Here is an 8372-nt window from a genome sequence, read left to right as displayed (position 1 = left end):
TTTTCTAACAATATTTCTAAAACAATGAATTATCAAATTAACATTAGGCATTATCTTTAACACATCACAAATCATCATAACTATGGTAACTTGGCTTAAAATCACACAGCTAACATGTTTCCTGATCTATATGTATTATGAGAATAATAATAATAAATTTCACTTAAAATAGCACCAGAATAAATTCAATTACACCTAGGTCTATTTTCCAAAGAACCTTAGAACATATAGAACCTTAATTTATAATTTCAATTATTTAATATTATATTTTATATAAGGGTTATTTATTTCAAGCATTTTATATTCTGGGATTCAATATTTCCAGCTAATTCACTGCAAAAGATTTTAAAAGCAACAGTATTCTACCCTAATTATCATGCTTAGGAACACCTTGCTTATCAAATTTCTCCTAACCTTCTACATATGTCAGGATTGGGTTTTTGTAGCTATCAAGTTTCAAAATTTTCATTCTCAATCTAGCTACTCACACAAAAGTCAAACTTGCCCGTCTGAAGCTGGCACGCAAGCTTCTAGAACAACTGTCCAGGGTAAAGAGGGGCTTGGAGCAGGCGACCTTGCTGCTGCCCTCCTGCTGCATGGAAGGTGTGTCCCTCATTTGTCTTCAAACCTTCTTATCTATCTTCCATATTTTCCCTCCAGTCTTTATTTCTCTTCCAAATCTTTCAAATCAATTACACAGACTATACAACTTTTCATTACATTTCAACCATATGCCAGACTGCTCACTGTTATTAAACATTCCCAAGCTATAGACTTAATTTCAACACAGGTGATTGTCTTCTTTCATGTGCTTATCACAATTATATAACCTGTTGTTTGATTAGCGGCAATTCAGGTGTTATCTACTAGATCAACTAGCTCTAAACCTTTCTCATTCTCCCAAAAGGAAATAGAAACCTGAGCAGCCTATCTCTACTAGTCCCAGAAGAAGTTTGTAAGACAAATCTTTTTTTTTTCCAATCCATTAAGATGTTTTAAGTAATCACAAAAAAATTTTAGGCCTGTTGAAGCCCAGGAGTGGGATTCTGGATTCTCCCAACTACATTAACATCTTACAAAAGACTTTATTGCCCAATTAACAATAGAGATCTGTTATGTCACCCCCAGAGTTCAACTCTAAGGAGTTTTCCAAATTAAATCATACTTATTTCTCTTTTCTGCTTACTCTTCACTTTTTAGAATCTGGAGAGAGTTAACACTTAAGTCATAAATCAAGAAAGTTGTATTTCTCTCACAATTTTTACTGATATTACTTATACAAACAACTTTTACAAATTATAATATACATTTTAAACATTGTTGAAATTCTAAAGTGATTACATTTAAGGCTATGATAGAAAAATCTTGATCAAAGTGTCTTAAAAGACAAAAACTTATTTTGTGGTTTTAAGCACATTTCCCTGATATCAGATATACTGAGTAGACAAAGACAGTTTCCCAGATTGAAATCTACAAACTAGTTTTGGAATCCAATTAAAACTGAATTTGTAAACTTGCAGTTTTCACCATCATTTCTCAACTAAAATTTTTAGCCTAAAGAGAAAGAAGAGCCCTTACCCTCTGGCTGCTTCTGAGTTAAAACAAAATTTCTTACCACACACAGCTTCAGATAGTTAGCATTTGTTAAATTCCCACTTGGATAATTTATCAATAGAAAGATTAGTTATTCAATTTAAAAGGAAATGTATCTTTGAGATACACAGTCCTTACCTCTCCCTCTTCCTGTATAATTGTTCCTTCAGTAACACTTAAAACCATTCCCCTTTTGACTTCTAGGATCCCTTTTTCTTTTAAAAAAGGGGTTTTGAGTAATGTGATCTTTCCTTCCACAGTAGAAACACTTATGGCTGGATTCACACCGCCATGCTGTCTATGGGCAGCTTGGTTTGAGATCTCATTAGCTTAGAGCTAAATACAAGCAGCTGCTGTACCACACCCAGAAAAAAAAAAGTGGCTGGATTTTTACTTCAAGGAAGTGCTCAAAAGAAAAATTCCTTCTTTAATTCTACTTTCAAACATTCAAACTTTTTAAAATTGGAGGAAAGTTCCCCTTTTTCTCTCTGTCTCTATTTTGGCTACAATCAAAAGACAGAAAGAATTTTTTTTTTTAATTAGTTTTCTCCTTAAATTACCCTGTAAACTTTAAACATAGATAGCCTGAGGGAATCTTACTGTCCTGGCTGATTAAGACTTCACCCTACTTCTCAGTTCTTCCACCTAGCATATACAGCCTAATTCTGCAAATCCCATAGAAACAAAGAGACACAAAACACAGACAAGAACACACAGAGTCTTAGTGACCAGAAATTAAAGTTCAGATGTAAAAGTTACTTCCTCCTTTGTCTTGCTTACCCTACTTACCTCTACCATTTATTCTACTGAAGCCAATTTTTTTTTACTCAGATCCAATTACTTACTTGAAAACCTGACAGTAAGAATCTTTTTAGAAAAATTATGTCTCTTGTATGGACTGATGTTGAGTGAAGTGAGTAGAACCAGGAGAACATTGTATACAGCAACAGTCATGCTGTGCAATGCCTAATTTTGATAGACTTAGCCCTTCTTAGCAATGCAAGGATCTAAGACATCTCTAAGTCTCATGATGGAAAATGCTATCCACATCCAGAAAAAGAACTATGTATTTTGAATGTAGATCGAAGCATACTATTTGCTCTTTTTTTCTTCTGTTTTATTTTGTTTCCTCTGTCTTATGGTTCCTCCTATTGGTTCTAATTCTTCTTACAACATGACTAATGTGTTTATGTTTAATATTTATGTTTAATAAGAATGTATATGTATAACCTATATCAGATTGCACACCGTCTTGGGGAAGGAGGTAGGGAGGGAGGGGGAGAAAAATTTAAAACTCAAAAGCATATGGAAGTGATTGTTGAAAACTAAAAAGAAAATAATAAAAAAAAGAAAAATTGTATCTCCTCGCTTATCTTACTTAGCTTCTTATTCTGCTCACAGTATTTTTTTTCTCACTCAGAATGCAGAGGACAGTGGAAAAGATTAATGCATAAGAGGGGGAAATGGTGGAGCTAATCACTCCAAGTTCAATGCTTTATTGCAATGAAAACCACCAACTCGTTGATGTAGGTGCCAGTGCAAGAGAGTTCCAGGATGGGGGTGGGGGGTGGGGGGAGGACAATGTCACACATATAATGGTTGGCGATGTTACTATCACAGAAGGATAGTCTCAGCATGCATACAGTGTGGGCCATGGCCAGAGTAAACCCCATCACATATACACCAGACACTAGAAGGGAGCAAACATGAGAGGACATGATGCTGTTATAAAGCAATGGGTTACAGATGGCAACATATTGGTCATAGACCACGGCTGACAAAAGAAAGGACTCAGAATTTACAAAGAAACAGAACAAAGACAACTGAGCCATGTACCAATGTTTTCCTCACAGTCATGCTTTGACACGAAGTTTATTAGCATTTGGAGATAATGACAGATGAATAACAGACATCTATGAAAGACATATTGAAGAGAAAATGGGGGAATGAAGCTGTAGATTAAGCCTAATTAAAATCATCAAGCCTAGGTTCCCAACCACAATTATCACATAGATCCCTAAGAACAGGAAAAAGAGGAGGAGCTAGAGCTCTGGTCAGTCAGTTAAACCTAACAAGATAAATTCAGTCATGGAGGAATCATTTCCTGAGGTCATTCTCTTCTGAGTAGAATCCAAGGGGATTAGAAAATAGTCAAATTAGAGAAGAAATCAACTCTTCACACCTTGTCCTCCAGTGACAGGGCATTATGCACAGTCCCTGGCACATAGTGGGTGATTAATAAATGCTTCTTGAATGAATAAATAAAAGAAACAAACTTGAAGATCCTTAACTCAATCCCTTCCTGGCCCCATTGTTGTCACAAAGATTTCCAATAATTCTGACTACTCTCTGTAAAAGTTTCCATAAGCCAAACAGTTGACATAAATAGCTTTTGAATCCGTCTTCAGTTAGGCAAAGGCAGGTAGACAAGATGAAGGGGGAGAGAAAGGAAGGAAACAAGCATTTATTAAGCATGTACTATAGCCAGGCACTGCACTAAGGGTTTTACAAATATAATTCACTTAATCTTCACAAACAACCTTGAAAAGTAGGTGCTAATATTATCCCTATTTTATGGTTGAGGAAACTGAGACAAAGGTTCTTCAGGAAGTCTATATTTTACACTCTGGACTATGAAATTTGTAGCTTTTTCACACAGACTCTTAACTGCACACCAAGAATTATAAACATACCAGAAGATTGTCAACATAGAAAAGAAGCAGCAATTTCCTCTTATGCTTTCCTTTATTTTCTCCTACAGCCAAAGCTTGACCTAAGGGGGAGGTAGGCAGGAGATCCAATTTCTATTTTTTATACATAATATTTTATTTTTCCCCAATTACATGTTTTAAGGTTTTGAGTTCTAAATTCTATCCCTGCCACCTCCCTGGGACAGTAAGCAATCCAATATAGTTTATATATGTGCAATCATGTAAAATATTTCCATATTAGTCATTTTGTACAAGACAACTCAAATTTTAAAAAAAAGAATGAAAGAAAATAAAAAATAGCATACTTCAGTCTGTATTCAGACAGTATCAGTTGTTTCTCTGGAGGCAGAAAGTATGTTTCATTGCTAGTCCTTTGGGATTGTCTTGGATCACTGTATTGCTGAGAAGAGCTAAGTCATTCACAATACTTCATTGTACAATATTGCTGTTACTATGTGCAACATTCTCCTAGTTCTCTTTACTTCACTTTGCATCAGTTGAAGTAATTCTTTCCAGGTTTTTCTGAAATCATCGTGCTTGTCATTTCTTATAGCACAATAATATTCCATCACAATCATATGCCACAGCTTGTTTAGCCGTTCCCCAATTGATGAGTATTCTCTTGATTTCCAATTCTTAACCAACACAAAAATAGCTGCTATAAATATTTTTGTACAAATAGGTTCTTTTCCCTTTTTTCTTTTTTTTTTGGTGTCTTTGGGATATAGACCTAGCAGTGGTATTGCTGGATCGAAGGGTATGCACAGTTTAATAGCCCTTTGGACATAGTTTCAAATTGCTTTCCAGAATGGTTAGATCAGTTCACACTCCACCAACAGTACATTAGTGGCCCCCTTTCCCACATCCCCTCCAACATTTATCATTTTCCTTTTTTGTCATATTAGTAAATCTTGTAGGTGTGAAATGGTACCTCAGAGTTGTTTTAATTTGAATTTCTCTAGTCAATAGTGATTTAGAGCATTTTTTCATATGACTACAGATACCTTTAATTTCTTTATCTGAAAACTGCCTGTTCATATCCTTTGATCCCTTATCAATTGGGGAATGGCTTGTATTTTTTATAAATTTGACACAGTTCTCTAAATATTGGAGAAATGAGGCCTTTATCAGAGATACATTTTACAAATTTTTTCCCAGTTTTCTGCTTTCCTTTTAATTTTAGTTGCATTAGTTTTGTGTGTGCAAAAACTTTTTTAATTTTATATAATCAAAATTATCTATTTTACATTTTGTAATACTCTATATATTTTCTTTGGTCCTAAATTCTTCCCTTCTCCATAGATCTGACAAATAAATTATTCCATGCTCTCCTAATTTGCTTGTGGCATCATCCTATGTGTGTAAATCATGTATCCATATTGACCGTATATTGGTATATGGTGTGAGATGTTGGACTATGCCTAGTTTCTGCCATACTGTTTTCCTGTTTTCCCAGCAGTTTTTGTCAAATGAGGTTTTTGTCCCAAAAGCTTGGATCTTTGGGTTTATCATATACTATGTTACTATAATCATTTACTATAATGTAATGTGTACCTAATCTATTCCATTGATCCACCACTCTATTTCTTATACAGTACCAAATTGTTTTGATAATTACGACTCTACAATACAGTTTGAGATCTGGTACTGCTAGAATACCTTCATTCACTTTTTTTTCATTGATTCTCTTGATATCCTTGGCCTTTTGTTCTTCCGGATGAATTGTCATTATGTTGTCTAGATCTATAAAATTATTTTTGATAGTTTGGTATGGCACTGAATAAATAGGTTAATTTGGGTAGAATTGTCATTTTTATGATATTGGCTCAGCCTAGTGATGAGCAATTAATATTTTTCCATTTGTTTGGATCCAACTTTATTTTTGTGAAAAGTGTTTTGTACTTGTGTTCATATAGTTCCTAGGTTTGTCTTGGCAGGTGGGCTCCCAAGTATTTTATATTGTCTACAGTTATTTTAAATGGAATTTCTCTTGCTGCTGGAATTTGTTAGCAATATTTAAAAATGCTGATGATTTATGTGTGTTTATTTCGTATCCAGCAATTTGCCAAAATTAAGTATTTCAAGCAGTTTTTTAGTAGATTCTCTAGGATTCTCTAAGTATAATATCATATCATCTGTAAAGAGTGATAGTTTTATTTCCTCGTGGCCTATTCTAATTCCTTCAATTTCTTTTTCTTCTCTTATTCCTATAGCTTACATTTCTAGTACAATATTGAATAATAGAGGTGATAATGGGCATCTTTACTCTACCCCTGATCTTACTGGGAAGGCTTCTAGCTTATCTCCATTACAGATAATGCTAGCTGATGGTTTTAGATAAATATTACTTAACATTTTAAGAAATGCTCCCTTTATCACAGTTTTTAATAGGAATGGGTATTGTATTGTAGCATCTGCATCTATTGTATTTCTACATCTATTGAGATAATTATATTATTTCTGTTGATTTTATTATTGACATGGTCAATAATGCTGATACTTTTCCTTATATTGAATCAGCACTGCATTTTTTGGTATAAATCCCACCTGGTCATAGTATATGATCCTTGTAATATATTGCTGTAATCTCCTTGCTAATATTTTATTTAAATTTTTGCATCAATATTCATTAGGGAAATAGTTCTATAATTTTCTTTCTCTGTTTTGGCTCTTCCTGATTTAGGTATCAGCACCATATTTGTATCATAAAAGGAATTTGGTAGGACTCCTTTGTCTATTCCCCCAAAATGTTTATATAGTATTAGAATGAATTCTTCTTTAAATGTTTGGTAAAATTCACTTGTGAATCCACCTGGCCTTGGAGATTTTTTCTTAGGAATTTCATTGATGGCTTATTCAATTTATTTTTTTTTTAAGATTGGGTTGTTTAAGTGGTCTATCTATTCTTCTGTTAATCTGAGTAATTTATATTTTTGTAGATATTCATCCATTTCATTTAGATTGTCAAATTTATTGGCATATAATAGGGCAAAAGAGCTCCTTTCCTTTCCTCTTCATTGGTGGTAAATTTACCCCTTTTATTTTTGATACTGTAATTTGGTTTTCTTCTTTCCTTTTCTTAATCAAATTAAAAATGGTCTGTCTATTTTATTGGTTGTTTTTTTTTTTTTTTTATAAAACCAGCTTCTAGTTTTGTGTATTAGTCCAATGGTTTTTTTTTTATTTTCAATTTTATTAATCTCTCCTTTAATTTTTCAGGATTTCCAATCTGGTGTTTAATTGGGAATTTTTAATTTGTTCTTTTTCTAGTTTTTTTTTAATTGCATACCAAACTCATTGACCTGCTCTTTTGCTATTTACTGATATAAGCATTTAGAGAGATAAATTTTCCCTAAGTACCACATTAGCTATATCCCATAAATTTTGGTATGTTGCCTCATTGTTGTAATCTTCTTTAATGAAATTACCAATTGTTTCTATAATTTGTCCTTTGACCCACTTATATTTTAAAATTAGATTATTTAGTTTCCAATTAATTTTTAATCTATCTTTCCACTGCCCATTAATGAATGTAATTTTTATTGCATTATGATCTGAAAAGGATGCATTTACCATTTCTGCTTTTCGGCGTTTAGTTGTAAGGTTTTTATGTCCTATTACATGGTCAATTTTTGTATAGATGCCCTGTACTGATGAGAAAGAAGCATATTCCTTTCTATCTCCATTCAGTTTTCTCCAGAGATCTATCATATCTAACTTTTCTAGAATTTTATTAACCTCCTTGACTTCTTTCTTGTTTATTTTTTGTTAGATTTATCTAGTTCTGAGAGGGGAAAGTTGAGGTCCCCCACTAGTATAGTTTTATTGTCTTTTTCCTCCTGTAACTCATTCATCTTCTTCTCTGCTTGAATACCTCCAGTGATGGAAAACTTGCTCAAAATGAATCCTTCAATATCATTTTAACAGCTCTAAAGATTAGGATATTTTCCTCATGTAAATTCCACCTTTTGACCCTAATTCTGCCTTCTGGAACCATGTAGAATAATGCTAATTCCCCCTTTAACATAGTCCCTCAAACATTAAGCAATTGGGTGGTGCATTAGATAA

General features: G+C 33.4%; 1 pseudogene; it reads right to left on the bottom strand.

The window, feature by feature from the left end:
* Positions 1-2971: 2971 nt before the first annotated feature.
* LOC114022717 lies at positions 2972-3707 on the bottom strand (annotated as a pseudogene).
* Between the last annotated feature and the right edge of the window lie 4665 nt (positions 3708-8372).

Source organism: Vombatus ursinus, unplaced genomic scaffold, assembly GCF_900497805.2.
Source record: "Vombatus ursinus unplaced genomic scaffold, bare-nosed wombat genome assembly UNPS02014813.1, whole genome shotgun sequence".
In the NCBI taxonomy this organism is placed as follows: domain Eukaryota; kingdom Metazoa; phylum Chordata; class Mammalia; order Diprotodontia; family Vombatidae; genus Vombatus; species Vombatus ursinus.
The sequence above is the reverse complement of the archived record's forward strand: the minus strand, read 5'-3'. Positions and strand labels throughout refer to the sequence as shown.